The 25,165-nt window shown below is 34.9% G+C and overlaps 1 protein-coding gene and 1 non-coding gene across 3 annotated transcripts in view; both read right to left on the minus strand.

Moving 5' to 3' along the window:
- The window catches only part of Nf1 (neurofibromin 1), a 248,842-nt gene that overhangs the window by 75,547 nt on the left and 148,130 nt on the right, over nt 1–25,165 (minus strand). The gene's annotated exons all lie outside the window — the stretch shown is intronic.
- Nucleotides 3,270–3,342, minus strand: Trnaa-ugc (transfer RNA alanine (anticodon UGC)). Its single transcript has one exon. It is a non-coding gene; the product is annotated as a tRNA-Ala (tRNA).

The raw sequence follows: 25,165 nt of genomic DNA on the forward strand, positions 1-25,165 counted from the left end.
CAAGAAAGCCAGTCTTACAATTCTGACTCTGATGTAAATGAGTAACTTGTCTTAAATAAAAGAAGTGCACAATGTCTTGGTACTTGCTGCTACTTTTCTGTCTTAAGTAAAACTAATGAATTTTTTTTTTAATGAGATGTTTTCTTTTTAAGGCTTCGATTTACTGCACAAAATATAAAGCATCTAAACTTTAATATGTATTTTATGTATGTTTACACTGTCAAACATCTGGGAAAAAAATAAAAGGTCTATGCTTATAACTGTGTCATTTAGCTTTCTAATCATGTAAACTTTGGTAGAATCAAAATGCCTAATCATTTTTGTTCTCAGGAACCTTGGTAAAGTCTTTAATGTGAATTGAACTAAGGATTCTGCCACTAAAGTATGAACAGTTAAGCCACAACATTATTTTACACACAAGCCATAATTGTATTAAACCTAAATGATGTCCTGCTTCTGAGGAACTCTTGGCTACTTTACAGATTATATAATGAACAAAAGCTCTTCAAAAGGCTAGAAGACACTAGGCTTTGCATTTTAATAAGGAAAATTTAACTTTGTTTTTGCATTTAAGTATTAAAAACACAATATAATGAAGAGTTTTAGTTTAAGGACATATAAAGGAGTAGTTTAAGTACATATTTAACAGACCATTTACAAAAAAACTTAATATTCACAAAATTAAATCCTACTACTATTGCAAGAGTGCAAAACTTGGACCATTCCGCAGAAGGGACGGGGAAGAAGAAGGGGAAAAGGGGTGGAATTCTCTGGTGCTATAACCAAGTAATAAACACAATAAAGCCATAGACTGAGGACTAGGGCTGGACATGGGACAGATTTGACACTCTAATCACACTGCGTTGGGACTCCATTTAGAAAAAATTGAGAATTTTCTACAAATACAAAAATAAGTTTACCTTATGAATTGGTGACAAACACAAGAAATAGCCAAGAATCAGCAAAAGAAGCCCTGAAAGAAGGATAGATTAAAATGCAAGCTAGCATAACTGAAATGAATAAGCTTCAAATGAGGTATTTAATTTGTGAAACATAAGGAAGAATCTAATTTCAAGCATTCCTAGAGTTGGACTGAGAGTACAAAAAGAAGTTTTTAAGCTCCTTCCTAAAAAGTTTTAAAATTCAGATAGTATTCTCTCCTGGTTTAAGAACATTTCTATTCATAGATAAAGAAAAGTAATAACATTCTAATATGTCCATGCACCGCTCTTCTTCTTCTCCTTTTCAAGGAGAAACTTCATGGAAAAATTAGTTAAGCTTCAATAGAACAACTCGTCCCTCATACTACCTAGGACAGTGGCTCTTGAATTATTCTGCCCTATTACCTTAACTGGCTTATCATATTAAGGAGTCTCACCATGAAGACAAGGGCAAGTTATCTGAACAAGTCCCCCAAATTGTTAAAATATATTACCTTTTCAAATGGGTATGCTGTCATTTCTGTCTTCCAAACACGGATCTAGTACTTTCACTATGCATGGCAGAGGCTAATTACTTAGATAATCCCTACTCTACCACAAAATGTCTTGTTTAAAAAAAGCATGCACTATATTCCACAGGAAGTGGGTTTCTTAGAAGTTACTGTCCTTTATTCTGAGGGCGTCAAGGGTTCAATGTTGTCATAGAATTCCTATGGAGAAAAGTAGTAGGAAGTAAAATTATGGACTATAGTATCAGGATTACCTATGGATTATGTCAATCCTACTAATATGTGTATAAAATTGGAAGAAAAACTTGGTAAATTTACAAATACCATATATGTCAACTATTCAGACTCTGTGACCTTAGGAAGAAGTATAATCCAGTCTTAAAGAAATTAGATAAAACTTTTCCCTAAGAAAATCAGACACTCATCATCAATGAGAGGGCTCATTATTTGCCCCTATGTACTGTATTACTTGACTCCATAAACATTTCAAAATGCATTAGTTTTCTCATGCCTTAAGCTCATGAGACATACAGATATATGTATATATATGTCAATATATATGACTTATGATTGTTCAACTTAGATTTTTCAACTTTACAAAAGTGTGATAATGTACCCATACCAATCATTCTGCTTTTCACAATCAGTACAGTATTCAATAAATTACATGAGACATTCATAACTTTATTATAAAATAGGTTTTGTGTTTGATGATTCTGCCCAACTTTAAGTGAATGCAAGTATTCTATACACATTGAAAGTTAGGCTAAGTTATGATGTTCAGTAGATTAAATGCACTAAATACATCTGTGTGTGTGTGTGTGTGTGTGTGTGTGTGTGTGTGTGTGTATTTTACTGGGAATTGAACCCAGGGCCCTGTACATACAAGGCAAGCACTCTACAAACAAAGCTATAAACCCAGTCCCTAAATGCATTTTTGACTTGTGATATTTTCAACTTACAAAGAGTTTTCTGGAACCTAATCCCACAGTAAGTTAAATTGTTATGTATAAATATACATATATCTCCACTCACCTATCCCTGAAATGTGGTTCTATTTCATAAGCCACTGCCAACTTCTGGCTATACAACTAACAAATTACTTTTACTGCTCTAAGTCAGTTTCCTCATCTATAAAATGGGCTAACATAACATAGTGTTTTCTTTCTCAGTATTAAATGGCATCATTCACACCACCCAATATGTGCTATTCAATAATTTTTCATAATGAGGCTATAAAGCAACAACAAATTCCTTTAAATGACATTAAAAATGTAAAAATGTCAGAATCAACCTAAAATCTTTTATAGTCATTCCTTATAAAATATATTTTAAAAACTAGATAAGGAATGCAAACATGCATTTGCAAACCACCAGCCAATGTTATGCTGGTGAAGAGTAAAGTTTTGGTTTTGTTTTTAAATGGAGAAAATAAGATTTGTTGTTAGTTATATTAATTATATTAAAATAAAATTAGTTATTAGTTATATGGACCTTGTTACACATAAATATCCATTTTGGTATAAATGGCACAGTACAAGAGCATCATGAGATTCCCCCCGGCCCCTAAAGAAGACAAGCAACAGCAAATCTCAGCTATGTTACTAAGAGTAAATTATTATTTTTTTGAGAGAGAGAGAGAGAGAGAGAGAGAGAGAGAATTTTAATATTTATTTTTCAGTTTTCAGCAGACACAACATCTTTGTTTGTATGTGGTGCTGAGGATTGAACCCGGGCCGCACGCATGCCAGGTGAGCACGCTACCGCTTGAGCCACATACCCAGCCCAATTATTTTTTAATTATTATTATTATGTTTTTTGGAGGTGCTGGGGATTGAACCCAGGGACTCGTGCATGCAAGGCAAGCCCTCTACCAACTGAGCTATATCCCCAGCCCCTGGGGTGTAACTGAGTGGTAGAGTGCTTGCCTAGCACATGAGGCATTGGGTTTGATCCTCAGTACCAAATAAAAATAAATAAAATAAAGGTATTGTGTCCATCTTAAAAAGACAGAGAGAGAGAGAAAGAATATGAGAATATAAATTATTGATGACCACTAATGGCAGTCTTTCTTTTTAATATTTTTAGTTGTAGATGAACACAATGCCTTTATTTATTTATTTTTTTATGTGGTACCAAGGATCAAACCCAGTGCCTCACATGTGCTAGGCAAGCACTCTACCACTCAGTTACAACCCCAGCTCCACTACTGGCAATCTTTTTAACATTATTTGGTGAATTCCAGAAAAAAAACAGAAGCAACAGATAAAACTGTAAGATAATAAGAAACTACATCATTATTGGCAAGTGAAATAATTATCCAAGAGATTCCTCAGAATCTCTTTAAATAACTAATGACAAAATAAATAAGGAAATACTTAGTTTCCTTTTGTGCTGGCAAAAAATTAGAAAATTATGAGAAAACATACAATGCTGCCAGGAGCGGTGGTGCACACCTGTAATCCCCATGGCTGAGGCAGAAGGAGTCAAAGTCAGCCTCAGCGACTTAACAAGGCCCTAAGCAACTCAAATAGGCTTTAAGCAGCTCACTGAGACCCTGTCTCTAAATAAAATATAAAAAAGGGCTGAGGATGTGGCTCAATGATTAAGCATGCCTGGATCTGATCCCAGGTACAAAGAGAGAGAGAGAGAATGAATATGAGAATGAATGAGTAAGAATATACAATGCCAAGAAACAACATTCACATGAAATATGCAGGACCTAATAGGAAAAAGCTGGAAAACATTACTGAGAGGTATGTATCCAGATTTGATTAAAATGGTAAACTAAGGATTCTTCACTCATTCAATCATTCTCTCTTCACCCCCCCCCACACCCTGCCCCCCCCCACTAGGGATTGAACCCAGGGCTCTCTACCATTAAGTCACAACCCCAGCCCTTTTTATTTACAGAAAGGGCCTCTCTAAATTGCTGAAGCAGGGCTGGAACTCAGTCTCCTCCTGCCTCAGTCTCCCAAGTCGGCGGGATTAGAGGCATGCACTACTGCATGCCACTCTCCATTCTTTTGACTCAATCAAATATTTAGTTGGTACCTGGAGCATAACCAAGGCTAAATATAGAAGACACATCTTGACTGGATATTGTAAAGCTGCAACTATTTCCAACAATCTATGGATTAAATCAATTCTGACAAATATTACAATGAGAATATTTTGGGAAATAAAATATATAAAATTATTTGGAGAAATACATAAGAAAGAACAGAAAAAGGAAGAAAGAGAGGGGATCTTAGCCTTTCCTAAGAGGAAAACATGCATCAACTACCATAATTAATACGGAGGGTAATAACATAAAAATAGGAAGGGTTTGAGACTGTAGTTCAGTGCTTGCACAATGTCCTGGGCTTGATCTCCAGTATCACCAGATTTCCAGTATCACCAAAAAACAAAAACAAAAATGACAACAAAAACACAATACAGAAATAATAACACAATCAGAACACAGTACACGTAAGAACTCAATATATGATAAAGCTTTGCTCATTAGTTATACAATACCAGCAAATTAGCTCTGTGCCTAGTTCTCAAATTTGGTTAAATTTAGAAAGAACAGAATCAGAAATAAAAAGGAAAAGGAAAGTGTCAATAAATAACTGCTGACAAAAACTGGAAAATAGTCCAATTGAATGCTCGATTCATGTGATCCACAAACACAGTGGACTATAAAAGATAATATTAACAAGGAAATCATAAAATCAGAAGAATTATTTCCTACTATTAAAACAACAAGCAATTTTTTTAAAGTAATAAAATGCTAAATTACAGATGGTATGATGAAATGGCCACATTCACATCCTGGTACAATTCTTTAGAGAGCAATCTGTCAAATTAGTCACAACCCCAAATTCTAGAAAAACCACTGCTTTCTTGCTTACTTGCATACATGCTCTGTCTTAGTGCTGCGGACTAAACCCAGGGTCTTGCACATGATAGGCAGGAACTACACTACTGGAATTGAGCTGTATCTCCAGTCCAACAACATATTAGAATTTCTAACAGCAAGGAAAATAAAAACAGTGCCACATATTAACCATTAAGAAACTAAGTAAATGTCAACACTCTAACCTAAATATTATGTGACCATTAATAAGTTTTTTTAAAGATTGAAATGTGGAAAATGCAAATATTAGATAAGCAAAAATTATATGCTATAAACACGCAAGCTATATAACTTTATGAAAACAATAAAAGAAGCTAAGCACCATAGTACATGCCTGTAATTCCAGCTACTCAAGCAACTGAGGAAGGAGAATGGCAAGCTCAGCAACTTAAGCCTCAGCAATATACTGAGATCCTGCCTCAAAATCAAAAAACAAAAAGAGTCAGGAGTGGTGGTGCATGTCTATAATCCCAGGGACTTAGGAGGCTAAGACTGGAGAATCACAAGTTCAAGGTCAGCCTCAGCCTTAGTGAGATCCTGACTCAAAAGAAAAAATGAAAAAGACTGGGGATGTACCTCAGTGGAGGTTTGACTTGGTGTGTCTGTCTTTAATCCAGGATGCACCTCTGGGTTAAATCCCCAGTACCGAAATAAATAAATAAAACGAGCATTAAATTGGACTATTTTCCAATTTTGAATTTGTGGTAGAGCACACCTAGAATCAATGTCAGTGGAGGAAGGAAAAAGAAAACAACTAGAAGAAATATAACCAGGGAGGTAGGGGGAAAGTGTTGGAGAGTGATATTGGCCAAATTATATTGTTATACAGTCTGCATGTATGAATATGTAACAATAAATCCCACCATTATTTACAACTATAATGTACTAATAAAAATGAGGAAAAATAAAAAATATATATACCAAAAAAGAAACATAGTATATTAAGTATGTCTTATTACCTGCCTTATCCTGGAAAAATGGAATGGATCTAAGAAAAAGAACTATTGGAGAATCTGTCCAAGGGATCTAGGATGAGTAGGAAAACAGGAGAAATGCAAAGAGGCTAGATAATGTGTGAACAGGTAGGTATGGTCAAACAACTAGAAGTTTAAAGACGAAAAATACAAAGAGTCACTAAAAAAAAAAAAAAAAAATGAGAAATACAAAGGCACAAACAAAATTCTTCAAAGCACACACATACTATATTAGCTTAATTTAGCTCTACATGGCCAATTGCAGGCAGGAATCCTTCCCCAACAAATCTTACCAGACAAGTTCTTACAAACAGCAACAAACCAAATCTTCAATAATTTTCCCCTATCTCAGATGATGGCTTACTTTATGACCAGACCCTAGCTGCCTTTAATGATACTATTTTAATTTTTTAAAATACCAGTCCCCGCACATTCTATAGTTCAAAAAAGCAAAACTTATTTCTATCTATCAATTTACCATGCTCTCCCTTGCCACCAGGCTTTCTGAGATTCTGCACGTCCTATATGCTATACTCTTTTCCCTCTTCTTACCAATAGTCATCATTTTAATTTTAGCTTATCTATTGCTCCCTCCCAAGTTTCTTTTTCTGACCGGCTTTATCTGAGCTTATAAATAAAAACAAAATGAAAAAACATAAATCAAAGATGTGACTAGTAGACTTAACAATAACCTAATGAAGACAGACCAAGTCAAACCTCCAAGACTTATTCTAGGGTCAGTTTTAGCATCAAAGTCCTGAGAAAGAGATTAAATAAAAGAATGAGGGATTGGGTAGGCTACTATTTGTCAAATAAGAAGCCATGAGCAGTGGAGAGTTATACTTGAAACAATCTCAGAGAATTAAGAATTAATAATTATCAAGCCTGATGACTTGTGAACAATTCAGTACAGTAAATTGTCCAAGGGAAGTCAGTCAGGGAAGTAAAAACATATTACTTCAATGTGTTAATAATGTGTTAAGCAGGTTAGTTTGTTTCACACATTGAAAACTGTGACAAATGAGGTCTTTAAGACGCTCAACTTTAAAACATGCCATTTTGGTTCAACAGCCCCCAGTCCATTAAATATATTTAAGAACTAAGGGAGATACATAGGATAAATACACCCATTTATCCCTACTTAAAATTCCTGGCCTGAGATTATGAATTTACTCAAAGTTACTGATGAGCTTGAAGTATGAAAATGAAACACACTTATTGCTTGGTTCTTGTCTGTTCAAAATACATTCTAAACACAAAGAGCATTGTGGTTTAATAGAAACAACATGACAAAAAGTTTTATAGGCGTGGTGGCACATAACTTTAATCCCAACAGCTCCAGAAGCTGAGACAGGAAGATCCCAAGTTCAAACCAGCCTCAGCAATAGCGAGGTACTAAGCAACTCAGTGAGACCCTGTCTATAAATAAAATATAAAACAGGGCTGGGGATGTGGCTCAGTGGTTGAGTGCCCCTGAGTTCAATCCCCAGTACCAAAAAAAGCACTTTATAACCTATATTCTGTGTTATAATCTCATAAGTGACTGTGTCTTTTGATTAACACACACACACACACACATACACACACTACACATACATGTATATATATATATATATATATATATATATTTTAAAATGTATGCCATGGTGTTTTAAGAAGTAGATTAAATCATATAAAATTTATTCTAATTAGTTATACATGACAGTAGAATTCATTTTGACACAACATAAGTGGAATATAATTTCTCATTCTTCTGGTGGTACATGATGCAGAATCACACAGGTCATGTAGTCATATGTACATAGGGTAATAATGTCATATTCATTCTACTATTGTTCCATAAACATTTTAATGATTACTACTGTTCCCTGTATAAGAGATTCTTGGATATTAACAAGAGTAGAAACAAAAATGATTGAACCAGGGCTGGGGTTGTGGCTCAGTGGTAGAGTGCTTGCCTAGCATGCGTGAGGCACTGGGTTTGATCCTTGATATCACACAAAAATAAATAAATATGAGTATTGTATTGTGTCCATCTATAATTAATATATATATTTTAAATGACTGAACCCATATGGTACAATTTCCCATGTATCTGCCCTCTTGAGTTGTGCTTCAAATAACTGGCTTTTAATTTAAAAGATCTGTTATTTATTTACCCTATGACAAATATGATTTGTTAACAATAAAAATAAGATATTTGAATATTTGCATGAATATTAAAAGGCCAAGAATCAATTAATCTGATGAAATACTCATACCAGGAAACATAGCTTTTCCACTTTGTATACTCTGGTTGCCCATAGTCACATTACAGTTTAAATAAACTGAGTGAACTCTGCGACTGAGGGAGTTTAAACGTCTGTTAAATGCTTGCCTCGACAGAAAAGAAACAAAGATTTAATGGCTTTTCATCAAGAAAGAAAGGGGCAAAACCCAAAAGCATGTAAGGGGGAAAAGGATGCCATATATCATAGTAACCACTGAAAAAGCCCTCAACTGCTAACCAAAGCCTCAGCTACCATTATCACATCTGAGATGTTATATGGTATTAAGAGTATCTGGCACATAGCCACAGGCATCTACCCGTTTTATTACTTAGACTTTATCTATTCTGTTGTATTTCCTCATACCAATGACAAATAAAGAAAGCAAATAACTGTTTAAAAATAATTTCATCTATTTTATAGGATATTTCAACATGTATGGCTTTTCTACTATGATCACATCAAATCCCTCTTGCTTAATGTCATACTTTCATGAAATACTATGAGTCTTTTGTTCTGACTGTAAATTCTATAAGAAAGCTGCAGATTATTAGATATAAACTTAGAGACATTTGAAAGCCCAAGTTTCTGTAAGACATATCCAAATTAATTGAAAGTCTGGGGATGTGACTCAATGGTAGAGTACTTGTTTAATATGTGTGAGCCTTGATTTCAATTCCCAGTACCACAAAACAAAAAAGTTACATTAAATCAAAGAATCAAGGAGTCACTTGAAACTAGTAAAATAGCTATATTCATGTATTAACTATAAGATGACTGTAAATTGACTTTAACTTTGAACATAAATAATAAAACTCCTAAACTGCTAACTAGTTTGTCAAAGAAATCATGGTGACTAGTCATATTTTTATCTCAATAATATCAGCATTACTGAAAATGTTCTGGGGCCTTTTTCAAATACCACTCAGAACCAGTTTGTAATTACACCAAGAAAAACCCCTCATTTTAACCAGGGTATGGTGGTGCATGCCTGTAATCCCAGCAACTATCAAGGCTGAGGCAGGAGGATCACAAATTTGAAGCCAGCTTCAGCAATTTAGCAAGACCTTGTTTCAAAATTTAAAAGGCTGGGGATGTAGCTCAGTGGTAGAGAGTCTTATCAATTCCCTACAATACTGCATAAAACCAAAACAAAACAATAACCTTCCACATGAAAACCAAACCAAACCAAAACAAAGAAACAGTATTACTAAACTTGGCGTTTTGTTTACCAAAATGCTTTCAACTTTGAAAATTTTCTTACCACATTCTAAAATAAAGTGCTTCAGACTTTGGCAGCACTTCCAAAACATTATTCCTCTAAAATGATGTACTGAAAGTTAGCATGGTTTGAAGTAAGTATATCGCCTCCACCTGTGACTATTCTGTAGGGAATAACATTCATTTGGATGTATTTATTCTTTATTTTAATATTTAATATTTTTAGTTGCAGTTGGACACAACAACTTAATTTATTTATTCATTTATTTATTTATTTATTCATTTATTTTTATGTGGTGCTGATGATCGAACCTAGGGCCTTGCACATACTAGACTAGCTCTCTACCGCTGAGCCACAACCCCAGCCCGGATGTATTTATTCTTACATGCTTGTTTTAGAAGTTTTCCAGATGTTTAAAATAATCAAGCCTTGTAGATATCTCTCAGGATTATTTTCTTTCAAGGATTACATACTTACCTAAAAGAAGTGAACCACAGTTGGTTCAAAAAAATAACTGTTTTTGGGAGTGGTGGTGCATGCCTGTAACCCTGGCAGCTCCAGAGGCAACAGGTAGATTCCAAATTCAAAGTCAGCCACAGCAACAGTGAGGTGCTAAGCAACTCAGTGAAACCCTGTCTCTAAATAGAATACAAAATTGGGCTGGGGATGTGGCTCAGTGGTTGAGTGCCCCTGAGTTCAATCCCCAGCTCTGTTTTTATAAAGCAGTAGATGGACTGCAATCACTAACCATCTTTTTTCGTATGTGTCCAGTCATAACCCCCGATTCTTCAGTATGTAACAAACACTAAATCATCTTTGTTTACCAAAGTGAAGCCTTGTTTCATTAACACCCAAAGCTACTGTACTTCTATAAACCAAGAATCACAGAAAACAAAGCCATTCAATAAATCTTTTGGCTCAATTCTAATCACTAGAATGAAATCCAGTATCCTTTATTCAAACTACAATCATCTGTGTCTATAATTAAAACTGGTAATTTTAGCTTCTATAAAAAAATTTACTTTTAATCCTATCAATGAATGATTACAAATACAATAATAATTTAAACCTAGATTCATTTATTAAATGTTGTATGAAATGCCACATATTCTGCTAGATTTTCTGTGTACCCAGATAAAGGCATGTAAGACCTAGGAGCTAAAAGTCCAATGTGTAAACAGAAAAATTATATTTGAGTGTGGCCGTGTTATTTACTAATTAATGGTGGTTCACACCTGTAATCCTCGCAGTTTGGGAGGCTGAGGCAGGAGGATCTGGAGTTCAAAGCTGGACTCAGCAACTTTGCAAGACCCTGTCTCAAAATAAAAAATAAAAAGGGCTGAGGATGTGGCTTAGTGGTTAAGCACCCCTGGGTTCAATCCGAGGAAATAAAAAACCAATAAACTTACTCTGGTTTAGTAGAGGAGGGATTTAATCAAAATTTGTCTACATAGATCTAATACCAAGTATTGGGTAAGGATGTAGAGAAATTAGATGTGGAGAAACTTTTAGATGTAAAGAAACTTTTATATGTGGAAAAACTTTTATACTGCCATTGTGAAAGTACAGACATGACCACTTTAGAAAACAACGTGATAGTTCCTTAGAGGTAAAACTTTGAATTACTATACGTCCCAGAAATTCCCCTCTTAGATACATCTAAAAAAATGAAAATATAGGTTCACATAGAAATTAATACACAAATATTTATAGTAGCACTATTCATAATAGCCAAAATATGGAAGCAATTTCAAGTGAAAGATGAATGGACAAATAAAATGTGGTATACCCATATAGTGGAATATTACTGAGCTATAAAAAAAAAAATGGAAGTTCTGGGGCTGGGGCTCAGCAGTAGAGTGCTCGCCTTGTACATGTAAGCCACCGAGTTCAATCCTCAGCACCACATAAAAATAAATAAACAAAACGAAGGTATTGTGTCCATCTACTACTAGTGTGTGTGTGTGTGTATAAATAAAGTTCTTATAAATGACAGGTGGACACTGAAAACATTTTATATAAAGTAAAAGAAGCAAGTCACAAAACAGCAAACATTGTGTGATTCCATTTATATGAAATATCTGAACATGTAATCCATAGAAAGTAATTACTAATTGCCAGGTATTGGGGAGGGGGATGAAAGGGGAGTAACTGCAAATGATTATAGGGTTTATTTTGGGAATAATGAAAACATTTAAAGTTAGTGGTGATAAATACACAACTTTGAAATGTTAAAAAATCACTACAATGTATGTTTATTAAAGGGGTGAATTTTATGATTTGTGAATTATATCTAAATAAAACTTAAAAAAAAAACCTCCAGAGGAGAGGGAGTCAGATCTTTAATCAAAAGTAGAAGCTGAGCCAGGTGTGGTGGTATACCCCTACAATCCCAGTGGTTCAGGAGGCTGAGGCAGGAGAATCACAAGTTCAAAGCCAGCCCAGCAACATAGTGAGGCCTTAAGCAACTATGCAAGAACCTGCCTCTAAAAAACAAAAATAAAATAAAGGGGCGGGGGCAGGGCTGGAGACTTAGCTCAGTAGTAATGTGCTCCTTGGTTCAGTATTTAAAAAAAAAAAAAAAAAGTAGAAGTTGAAGGATGCATGGCAGGATGGCAGGGCATGGCAGAGGAGGGCAATGATAAGATAGTCAGCATAGCTAGTGCATAATGTGAGGCATATGGTATCAAATCTGGAACATCCCTCTAACAGATGTTCTTATACTCTATGATGTTAACCCAGCTTCTATTATTCAATTTAAGTGACCAATTGAAACAAATGGTTTTAAAACTTTTTCGATCAATATAGTGGGCTGCCTCTGTAGCTTTGCCAACCCCTAGAGTCTTCTTAGTATCTGCTCTGATGATACCCTCTGCAGTATATCATCAATGTACTTTCCTGAGAATAGTCCAAGCTCAAATATGTTTACTTGGGACCAGCACCATCAGATTTCCAGAATGTAAGGCCAGCATCCAGCCTCTTACTAAAATGACTTGAATCTTTTGCTTTAGCTGAGCAATCTTGCAAGTAAAGTGAGCAGTATGAGACTTGTATGAGATGCTAAGGAACAAAAGGTTTATCTTAAAACAAGAGTTTTGTTTTTGTGTTTTTGGAACTGGAGATTGAGCCCAGGGGCACTCTACTACTTAGTTGCATCTCCAGACCTTTTTATTTTTTGAGACAGGGTATCAACTTATAACTGGGATTATAAGTGCACACCACTACACCCAGCCACACCACAGGTTTTTTGAAATATGATACATATATGATTTGGTGGTATATGAAATAGGCATTTGCCAGGCATGGTGGCGCATGCCTGGATTTCGAGCAGCTCAGGAAGCTGGGGCAGGAGGATCACAAGTTTGAGGCCAACCTCAGCAACTTAGTGAGGCCCTAAGTAACTTAGCAAGATCCTGTTTTAAAAAGAGTTGGGGCTGGGCGTGTTGGTGCATGCCTATAATCCCAGTGGCACAGAAAGCTGAGGCAGGAGGATGGAGAGTTCAAAGCCAGCCTCAGCAACTTATAAAGGCCCTAATCAACTCAGCAAAACCTGGTCTCTAAATAAAATATAAAAAAGGGCTGGGGATGTGACTCAGTGGTTAGGCACCCCTGGGTTCAATCCCCAATACAAAAGAAAGAAAGGCATTTGCTAGTTGTACATTTCTTTTTACTGTTACTTGTTGTTTACTGGATTTCTAGTTATGGTATCAATATACTTTCCATTTATAGTACAAATTTTCTTTTAAAGAAAACAGTCAAATAAAAATTTGGAGAATGTAATAGCATAGGCGGTTATGAAACGACAAAAATGTCAAAAGTGGTATATAAATGCCTTAAATATAACAAGAGTACATAAAAGATCTACCTGAAAGTGCTATGCCCATATTATAGACAGAGCATTCTGGGAAAAAATGTGGAAGTTGGAGGGTATACGACAAAAGCCTAGGCCATAGGTCAGCAAACTACACAGTCCATTAGCACTATCTTGCAAGCTAAAAATGGTTCTCACACTATCTGGTCCTTCACAAACAAGTTTATCAATTCCATCTTAGTCAATGAACAAAACTACTGAGTCTGGGGGTGCTGGGGTTGGGTTCGATCCTCAGCACCACATAAAAATAAATAAATAAAATAAAGGCATATTTAAATAAAAGAATTTAAAAACAACAATAAAAACACTACTGAGTCTGTACTATGAGGGTAAAAAATAAAAAATTTCTGAAGCAAATCAACAAGACTTAATGACTTACGAGATGTATCCGGTAAGAGCAGGTAAAGGCAGGTTTCTATTTAAACCTCAGGGGAGATGGGGATACCATTATCCAAGAGAGAGGAACAAAAAGAAAGTATCTTTTAAAAATCAAGTCATTTTTCACTTGTTATATCCACATTTAAAGTCACTTTTCAGTGCTATATAATACTATAATGCTTTGAATGTTCTAATTTTAAATATAGGCAAAAACCCATTTTTAGTGTGATAAAATTTTTAATCTTGAAACCTGAACTGCCTTTAGAAAAGTATGCATACATAAATTCATTTCAAACATTAAAAGTCTAATACATGCCATAAAAATATTACAATTAATACTCTAAATCTACAAACTTGGTATGGATCTACAACCCCTTATTTGAAGGTACTCTTTGAAGCAAAATGTATTTCTGTATTTAGACTTGTTCAGATTTAGGAAGAATTAAAGCAGTTAGGATTTTAGTAGGAAGCACATTCAAATTGGGACATAAGAGATTATATATAAAGAAGACATGGTTTAAGGAAACTACAAAATATAGTGAGATACTATACCTGAAGTAGAGGTTAAGAGTGAGCAATTACCAGAACGCAGACATACAAAAGATTACCCAACAAAACCCAAAATCACCATAGAGAGATGCAAGCAGCAGAGAAGACCCTGCAGGAAGGGAGCCAAGAGAATACATACCCCAACTTTTCTTTCTTCCCTCCAATACCCTGCTTATATTCCCTAATGGCCAATTGGAATGCAGGGAAAAGAGAAGCCCAACAATGTCCTCCAAAGAGGCCAGCCTCTGAAAAACAGAGTGAATGTAGAAAGGCAAAGGCAAGTTACCTAGCACTCAGTTATATTAGTCATCACGGACTAATTTCTGTCACAAACAACCCCAAAATATCACTGGCTAAGACAATAAAAGTTTTATTTTTCACCTACATCATATCACCTGGTAGTTCTACTGTCTTATAGGGTCCTGGAGATGCCTTCCACTGAATCTTGTGTTTCTAATAGACATTCATAGAGGAAAGTAAGAATGGAGGATTGGTATGAGGTTAGACACCAGGCCTGAAATGATATATATCACTGGAACCTACATTTATTTGCTGCACAAATACTACCTAACTACAAGGATGCTAGGAGTATAGTGATGTGCCCAGAAAGATAAGTCCAGATATCCCTTATTATGCAGTACATACAATTCCAGTGGAAACTGGAACAGCATCTCAAAATCAACATAATGTTTCTGCAGAGAAACATTAATATTAACACTAAGTATACTAAGATTATAGGAATAAAGAAAAAAAAAAAAACCTCACACCAATGCAAGTAAAATGTTCCAAATAAATTTTAGTGCTAAACTTTTTTTAAAAAAAAACTTTAAGGGCTGGGGATGTGGCTCAAGCAGTAGCGCGCTCGCCTGGCATGCGTGCGGCCCGGGTTCGATCCTCAGCACCACATACAAACAAAGATGTTGTGCCTGCCGAAAAACTAAAAAAATAAATATTAAAAAATTCTCTCTCACTCTCTCTCTCTCTCTCCACTCTCTCTTTAAAAAAAAAAAAATAAAAAAATAAAAAAAACTTTTAAGTTTCCAGGGGATCTGGGATTCCAGAATTACAGATAAGGGATTATGAATGTGTATGATTCACAAAACAGGAGACAGAAAGTATAGACAAAATTTTTAAATTCAAGTCTACAACTTGAAAATTTATGTTTAAGATGTAGGGAAAAACCACCAATGACCAAAAGCCTCTTATTACTGTAGTCATTATTAATTATATCGACTCCAATATTTATTGTATCCTAATCTTTATAATCTTTATGCTAGAAGATAGAGGAATACAAGTCAGAATATGGTGAAAAAACAGTTTAAAATACCTTTAATAGTAAAAAACAGACTCTGTGTAAGGCAGTAATATAGGACTAAAAGTTGGTGACAGTCAACAGAAAGGCACTACTTATTCTATCTTTAAGATAAATGGCAGGAACAAGAAATATAAAGTTAAAGTTGGAGACTGTTAAAAGAAAAAGCACTGCATACTTTATGCTTAAGATAAAAAGTAAAAATAAAAGGCCTCCCCCAATTATCTACTGTTCAAGACAAACAAGAAGAAAACAAAAACTAACGCAAGCAAGTCGGACCATAACCTCTTGAATGAAACTGTACTTAAATGGATTTTTGCATTAAAATATACTGGGAGAGTGGGGATGGGGTGACACAATTTTGGACATATTTTACATCGTATGCAAAATAGCACAGAAGTTCTAAGATTACAACATAATCATAAATATTGTTACATATATAAATATGCAACTTATATATTATAAATTTATATATTTATAAACATAAATATACACATTCATATAAATATGTATGTATAAATATGCAAATTTCTGGTCCACACAACTGTATAATATTGTTTGCCCCTTGACTTCCTTGCCACTCTGTCTATGGATCGGTTACTTTGCTGCCTGGCTACTCTGCCTTTGGGGTAGCCACCCTGCTATACTAATCAATGCAACAAATGAGTCTTTCCACCTCTCTGTTAGCTGTATTTGATGTCTATCCTGCATGAGCTGAAAGACCAGCTTGAGTAGGTGATGCTAAGTATAAAAGTCTAATATGACTGATTCTGAAGTGTACAATTAGGGAAGGCTCACATAAAAGATACTGACATCAGAATTAAACCTAGAGTTACAGTTTTAAACAAGGAAGAAAAGTACTTTGGGAAGATGAGGGAGGCTGCACACACACAAAAAGGAAGTCTTTAAAGGCTTGAACAATGGCAAATGATTTTTGTTTGGGAATATCTGAGTGCTGGAAAGTTCAGATATTAAAATGTTATTTATTCATCATCAAAATGTCCAGGAAGCTTAAGATCAATAAGAATGAGAAGATAATGAGAAATCCAAGGCTGGAGAGTTATTTGGCTAGGTGATGATGTGGTTAAGAGATTATGAGAATACATCTGGATCCAAGAGTAGGAAGGAGAAAATACTGAATTTTACATAAAGCGAGTATGAAGTTTTTGAAGTACAATAAAGTATTGTGTAAGTTTAGTACTCAAAAGATCAGAATTAGCAAAATAAGTCATGCTGACAGTCAGCTCTGGGCAAAAATATTACTATTATCAACTATGTATGTCCCCAAAGCAAGAATGACCAAGTAGGTGGAGAAAGCACAGTATGAAACTGCTGAGCATTATCTTAGAAGTCTAATTTTAATATTTACTCTGGTTGCCAAGAGGCTTCTTTTGTTTACTTCTTAGGTCTGAGCACACTAACCTCCAGTTAAGTAAACTTATTACATGTGACATATAAATTAAGATTTAGCAGGCAGTTCTATCCATTCACAAGAAAAAAAAAATTTACAGCAAAGTAAAACAAGTGAGGAACATGTATTGACTTGTACTTTTGCCATTTATAAAGCAATTTCCTTGTATGCCAACACTATTGTTCACAGCCCTATAATACTTAAAAAGTGCTAGCCAGTATGATGAAAACATGAGCACAACACAACCAACTTCCTTATACACTGTTATCAAGGAACAAAACACAAAATTCCCGTAAAGAATTTCCTTAACGTCTTCAAGGCAAGTGGTTTGGTGATTTAATACAAACACATACACAACTTTATAAAATCATATGCAATTCTTAGTTTAAGCCTCATCGAAATACAGTTTTTGACTACTTTATTTGGGGCTGGAGTTGAGGCTCAGTGGTAGAGCCCTTGCCTGGCACATGCAGGGCACTGGGTTCGATCCTCAGCACCGCATAAAAATAAAACAAAGGTATTGTGTCCACCTATAACTAAAACAAAACAAACAAACAAAAAAGACTACTTTATTTACCCAAAATTAAATTACTGGAATGTATCCCAATAATTCCTAAATTATTTTTTTAAACTTCAAAATATTCATAACTAGAAACTATCCTATAAACATACATCCAGATGCCTAACAGAAAAAAAGACATCTATCTTTAACATACTTATTTGATTTTAAATCACGCTACTCATACCCACAAAAGAGTGTATTCATGTATTTAGAGTCAATCCAGTGAAGAAATTCATTAATGTATATACACAGATAAGAGGAATAACAACATGGTATTCACTAGGTTCTTTAACTAAATGAACAGATTGTAAAAGACTTTATTTGAATGCCTTAATCTCTGCCAAAGTCTACCTATTTACACCAGTTATTTGGAAAATTCTCAGTTGGATACTTCCAAACAGCAAATAGCAGGTCAAGTTTCAAACATGTGACTTGCTCATTAAGTATATTTAAATAGCATGTAGTGGGTTAGAAATCCCCATCAGAATCAGATTCTCCAGGATACCAGAGAAAGGCTGACTTCTCAACCTTCGAAAACAAAGCAAAACAAAAAAATCAAAAGGTAATATCAATTTGACATTTTTCTCGATTACTTATTAGAGGCAAATATAACTTTTAGTATATATTAAGTTTCTAAAATAAAAATTTAAATTTTAAGTTTAAAAAATCATAATAATCATGTCCAGAATGGGCTATATATTAGTAAGCCATTAGATTTAAATAGAGGATAAAAGAAAATTATCCTTACTTTAAAAATGGTTTGCATTAAACTTTTGGTATAGAATCTACTATCTCTTCACAGTCCACAACCACTAAAAAATACTGAACTAAGACTCAAGTTCTAGCTCTGGTATACTCAGGCAAGTTATTCCTCTTGTGTGAGCTCATTTGAATAACAAAGGAATTGATTTTGATCAATTCTAAGTTTCCTTTTATATTAAAAGCTATGAAATTCTCCAGAAACTACTTTTTTTTTTTTTTTTTAAAGGGAAAAAATGAAGGACATCCCAAGTACTGGGAGAAATCCTCTTTTAGTGTTGGGTGTAAACTTTTAGAATGAATACCCTAATTGTGACCTAAGCTTAAACCTTAAATTGTTGGAATTAAACCTTAAATTGTTGGAATAAAAGCCAACAGAAGTCTAAAGAAAGAAAAAAAAAGTCAACATTTATTTCATTATTTATTTTGCTACTTTACACTCCCAAACTGTCTATCATTCTTTGGCCCTTACTCTACTATATATATTAATCTGAAAGGAAGTCCCCATACTTATACCAGATATATAGTGTTTAATTTATCTTCCCTTTTATTAAAAAAAGGAAAACTGAATTAAGCCCTCTTTACTCTAGATTGTTTATGCCTTAAGTGGTGACCCTAGATAGAAAATGGGCTTATGTCAGCAGATGTTGAGAAGGAAAGCTTTTCATTTGCTCACTAACAGTGTAAAAGCACACTGGCATAACATGAATGTACTAAATAAACACAATCAAGGATATATGTTTGTCTATTTGTTGTCTAAGACATAGATGAAATTTATATAATTATTTTAAAGCAGACAAAAATGATGTTCAAGGCACTCATCATCAGCCTGCTCCGCATCTACGACCTCAGTTTCTATGAGCCCGAATTCCAGCATGAGCCCAAACCCCAAGACAAACCAAAGTCTTGGGACCAAGCATAATCCTATGAGAAGTCCAGATATCAAGAATACCAAGATGACTCAGAGTTCCAAGATGACTCAGAGTTCCAAGATGATCCCCAGTTCCAAGATGATCCCGAGTTCCAAGATGACCCCAAATCCCAAAACAAACCAAACATCAGCAATGACCCCAAAGACAGTCACAACTCGGCCAACGATGAATGTAATAAATGGTAGCACAATACTCAATGCAATGCTCAACATTCACTTTCTTTCCTATGTAGGCTTTTTACTATTTTGTGTGTATTCAGGCTGAAGTGAACCTGTTGAACAGCCTACATTTTTATCTTGTTTCCTTATTATCTGCTGAATGATAAGCACACTAGGAAAATAAAATTTATTTCAACTTACTATTTAAGAAATTATCATTATCCTGGTATGGTTTGGTTGTTTGCAGATTTTAACTACATAAGTTTAAATATTATATGATAGTTTCCTTCCTTATAAAAAAGTATGTACTTACTTCCTTATTAAATGCCAAAATAAGCAAAATACCACATTTGTCTTTTAAATGTTTGCAAAATTCAATTGAAACTCAGATGTTTATATTAAAGGTATAAGAGAAAAAACTATGTAGGTGGTATTTAACCAAAGAGGATTGGGGATATAGAGGATAAGGGATAAGAGTGGTTTGAAGCAAGTTGTTGTATGTATTGCCTAATTTTTTAAAAAGTAGATCAAAAAGTGCTAATCTGGTAATGAGAAATAACAGTCCTTTACAAAAACAACAGTCCTTTACTGGGTTGAGGTTGTGGCTCAGTTGTAGAGTGCTTGCCTAGCATGTGTGAGATACTAGGTTTGATTTTCAGTACCACATATATATTAATAAATAAAGGTCCATCAACAACTAAAAAAATACTTTAAAACAACATCATTATTTTGTGAATGTGTATTAGTAATATGTCATCCAGTAAAAAAGCATGCCAACTCTGCTAATGATTCAATTTTAAGATTATCTTATTTTGAGTAAACCCTTGTCTTGTGTTTCAAAAGACCATTTGTAAATCAGATACTTAGGATCCAAAATTCATTTTCTCCACAGAAATGTTTAGATTTTCATGTTCATCTACAAAGATTAATTTAAACCTCAAAACAGTAATAACCATGTTATTAATAGTGCAATTGTTACAAGTTTTGGTTTGGATTTAGAACCCAATTCTGATTTTTACTAGCTGTACTACCAGGGTTTAAATGTGTGACCCAGCAGGGTTCCCAAGCAAGCTTCAATAGTAAACTGACTATAAATGAGTCATGAGAGGTGCCTACTGAATACATAGGATTTGCTCCTCAGCCCAGGGTGGAGTATAGGGATCTATTTAATTTTTCAGATTATTTTGATAGTTGGTTTGGGTTTCAATTTATACACATGTCAATTACTGTTAACACTACTGAAGGTCATTCATTATAAGAACAAAGCAATAAATTATATAGCATGCACAGTTTATCTAAAGCAAAGAAAGCACTCAGTAATGTTAGCTATTATCATTATTAATATCATCAAAAAGTAATTGCCAAGTACCATAACATTCCAAAGAGGAAAACTCTTCATTCTAACTTTTAGATTTTATATTTTAAATTATTCTTACAAAAATAATATGCGCTCCTGGCAACAAGTGAAAAAATATAGACATGCAACAGAAATATAATTGGCCCCTTACCTTCTCCAAGCATATTCACTCCCGAGATAAGTAACATCAAAGCATGTGTGTGTGTACGTGCGCCTGTGTATATTGCTGGAGAATGAACCCAGACCCATGTTAAGTATTCGCTCTACCACTAAGCAATACCCCCAGTCTGATGTGTATAGTTTCACATATTTTTCACTTCATACATACACATTTACACGTACTTGCATACACATTCATTCACAGTACTCGTACCTTATTAAGTGACGGAGTCATCTTTCTGGTTCTTTTTTTTTTTTTTCCTAACACATATATATTTTTTTAGTTGTCAATGAATACTTATATGTGGTGCTGAGAATAGAACACAGTACCTTACACATGCTAGGCAAGTTCTCTACCACAGTGTCTTTCTGGGTCTTCTTAAAGCTGCAGGTAGAGAACTGTTACTCCTGCTCTCCCAGCATCCATTTAACCCCTTCTGGTATCAGCAATCAATTTTCTTTTGTGAAACCCTGCTCTCACACTTGCCTTTCCGTTCATGCAATTCAGGTCTAGCTGATTTCACCACTGAACTCTAGAAATGAGCACATGATCCAGACCTAGATAACCAAGAAATTCTATCCCTCTTGCATAGTGATCGCCTCAGGGACTCAAGTCAGGCCATAAAACCAACTACTTTTGCTGAAACTACTGGGAAAGAGGTATTTTTCCATTGGGGTTGTTAAGTGGTGAGTACATAAACCACTGCTGACTGCAGCTGGGGAAGAGATTCTTGAGAATAAAACCACACGAAGAAAGGAGAGTCAAGAACTAGAGAAGGCATGTTCCCCAGATGTGCATCTAGTCTCTTGATCATCTTATGTACATGTGCAAATAAAGTCCCTTTTTTGCTTATACAAATTTAAATTGTATTGTCACTTAAGCAAAATTAATAACACACTGCACTAGTCCACGATCTATATTTATATTTATTCAACTGTGATAGTCAAGCCAAAGTGACTCCATTTTGTTTAGTAACTCTATTTTGTAAAACAACCATGCCAAGTACAAGGGTCATGACCAGGGCAAGATGTTCTTTTCCTTTTGCTATAGAAACCTTTAAGAACACGGAACGACCTAATGGGGCACTGTTTCTGTATCTAGAGTAATGGGGCTCTGTTTCTGTATCTGGGGTGAGTGGGCTAACTGTGATTGGCTAAGCGTCCCCACCACCTGACTGCACTCCCCCATTTCTGTAATATGGCTTGCTTACATTGGCTGGATCCCCAAACGTCCCTTTTGCGGTTTTCAGGCTTACAAGGAATGCCCTTGCAATTATTCAGGGCTGATCAGGGGGAACAGCTTTATGTTCTGGTCAGTCGCCACCAGCGAGCTTCAATAAAGGCTTGACTGGATTATACATGAGTGGTCTGGAAGTCGATTTATGAAACCCTAGGACGATACTTGAACTATAACAAACAATTCTTTTCAAACAGTTATATTGAATAAAACAAATAGATTTAAATATTAATAATGATAATAATAATATAATACAATTAATACAGGCAAAAGCATAAATATATAGAAGGGAACAACAGGAAAAGATCAGAAAATTAAATTAGGTCAAATTATGAAGATCCTTTTATGCCTAATTCCAGAATTTGGTCATTAGATGCAAAGTCAGTGGAAAAGACAAAATTAGATTTGTACTGGAAAACAATTCCAGAGCAATGTTAAGATGACCTGGAAGTAGTCATCTGGTGATTAGGGAGGCAGAAGAGAAAGCAATAGTATATGAAAGAGATACTGAGAATCCCAGCAATGCAGTTGGGTTTCAAAATACATTTCCAAAATACTTAATAGCAATATGAGAACATTAAGATCCAATTTTTAAAAATTAAAACACAAACCTAGGGACAGTGCCAGATCAGTGTGTCACTTTGTGGTCACATTTTGAATCACATGACTGCTACACCAGGAACATGTACTTGGCTTAGGGAAAGCCAGAAACCAACTGGCCGGCCAATGTCTAGCATGAAAAGTTTTGCCAACAATGATACTTTTTAGTTGAGTCACATTTTCTTCCTGGAATTTCAGGTATGCAGTACTAAGGTAACAAAGGAGTTGGATAGAAAAGAGGAGGGTCATGTAGTAGAGCTGAACACAAAGCCAAGACAGTCAACATGCATAAGCTGGTTCCAGAACTGATAGCTGGATCTACTTTGCTTCATGCTTTTCTTGAGGCCTATCTTCTTGAGAAAATAACTGTGTAGTAACAAAAACCTAACTAAAACACCTCAATTGATTTGCCAGCATCTTATAGGTAAAATCAAGACCCAGTGAGTGATAATAAGAAAGATGAAAGAAAAAGGGAAGAATCTAAAACAAGTAGGTTTTCTATATGGGGAAAAGGAAGGGGTAGTCAAAGTCTGAAATGTCTGATCTTTGAGATTAGAATCCACAATTCAAAAAAATCACCTAATACACGGTAGTCTAAACCACGGAAATACAGGAATATCAACAAAGTCAAACGTTTTTGCTCTTCAACAAAACTACATAGAAGCATGAACTTAACTACTTGTAAATTTGTACAATGAGAAACTGGGCCTTTGTCTGCTCTATGTACTGTGTGCTCATTTGTCCTGGATGAAGGGGTGTTGTACCAGGTGAAAATGAGGACCAGGAGGATCTCTTGTAGGTTCTAAATAAGAAACTTTTAAAAAGGATTGAAAATATGAAATTGGCAGGATTATATAAAAAGAAAACCTCGAATTTACTCTGTATACAACTTAATAGGTCACAAAGAAACCGTATAGGAGAGGTAGACAGATATTACAAGCACTTCTCTTCCCTTTTAAAAATATGAGGGAAAGTTTCAGAAAACTAAATTGCCTAAGATTATGCAGTTATTAAGCTGCAGAGCTAGAAAACCTTAGTAATCTCAAACCCCATGTTATATATGTCTAGAATATATCTATAGAGAATCCGCTGACTTAATCCCAATGAGAGGTCTGCCTAAGGCCCATCCTGCTTTTCTTCAGCCCTTAGCCTTTGCTTGACCACCACAAAGAAGGAACACAAACTTATAGTTTCTTCCCTGGAAAGAAAAAAACCCCAGCTTTGACCTTTACTAGAAATCTTTGCTACCTGTAAACCAACAAGAATTCAAGAGGGATTGGGAGTTGGGGCACACATCTATCTACCTTACCAATGGTTGTTTTTTTAATTATTTACATAAAATAGGTAACGTCAAAATAGTAGTATTAAAGGTTGACGTTGGAATACAAATAAGGCTCATCTTCAGTACAAAAGAAAATTATCTTAGATAATTTAGAAATAGTAACTGAGATGAGAGTTGAAAAGACGACTTTGGAATGCTAAATAGATGTTACTCAAGTTGTTAGAGAGAAGGGACAAAGAAAAAGGCAATTTTTTATAATTTTTTGGTTCACTAATTCCCCAATTCTTTGGACATCTTTGTCTTCCTATCTGATTTATCCAACTACACAAGTTCCAATTGTTCCATCCTTCCATTTCTCAACTTCAATTTATTTCCTAAAACTGCCAAGATTTTGCCACCCACGATCATTAAGTTCACTGACATAATTCCTCAATTTCTGTTAATTTCAGGAAATTCAGGAAGACTAAGTCCTATAACTAAACAAATAGCATAAAGAATAAACATAGTTCTTGAGATTCTCAAGTAAGTGGTCTCTGTGTTCACATCATACTGCCTCAAAGGTTCAACTGCCATGAATTTATGGTCTGCTGAATATGAAAAAGTAAAACTAACCAAATAATGTCACAGTTATCAAAAAGTAGGCAGAATGAGGCAAGAAAGAAAAGACAGATGGCAAAGAAAGCAATACAGCACCACAACTACCATGAAAAGAGGAGTTCCCAGTATTTCCAGAACAGTTTCTAGGAACTAGTCATAACTGCAGACAGCACGTACAAACACGATC

Source organism: Callospermophilus lateralis, chromosome 11 (assembly GCF_048772815.1).
Source record: "Callospermophilus lateralis isolate mCalLat2 chromosome 11, mCalLat2.hap1, whole genome shotgun sequence".
Classification (NCBI taxonomy): Eukaryota; Metazoa; Chordata; class Mammalia; order Rodentia; family Sciuridae; genus Callospermophilus; species Callospermophilus lateralis.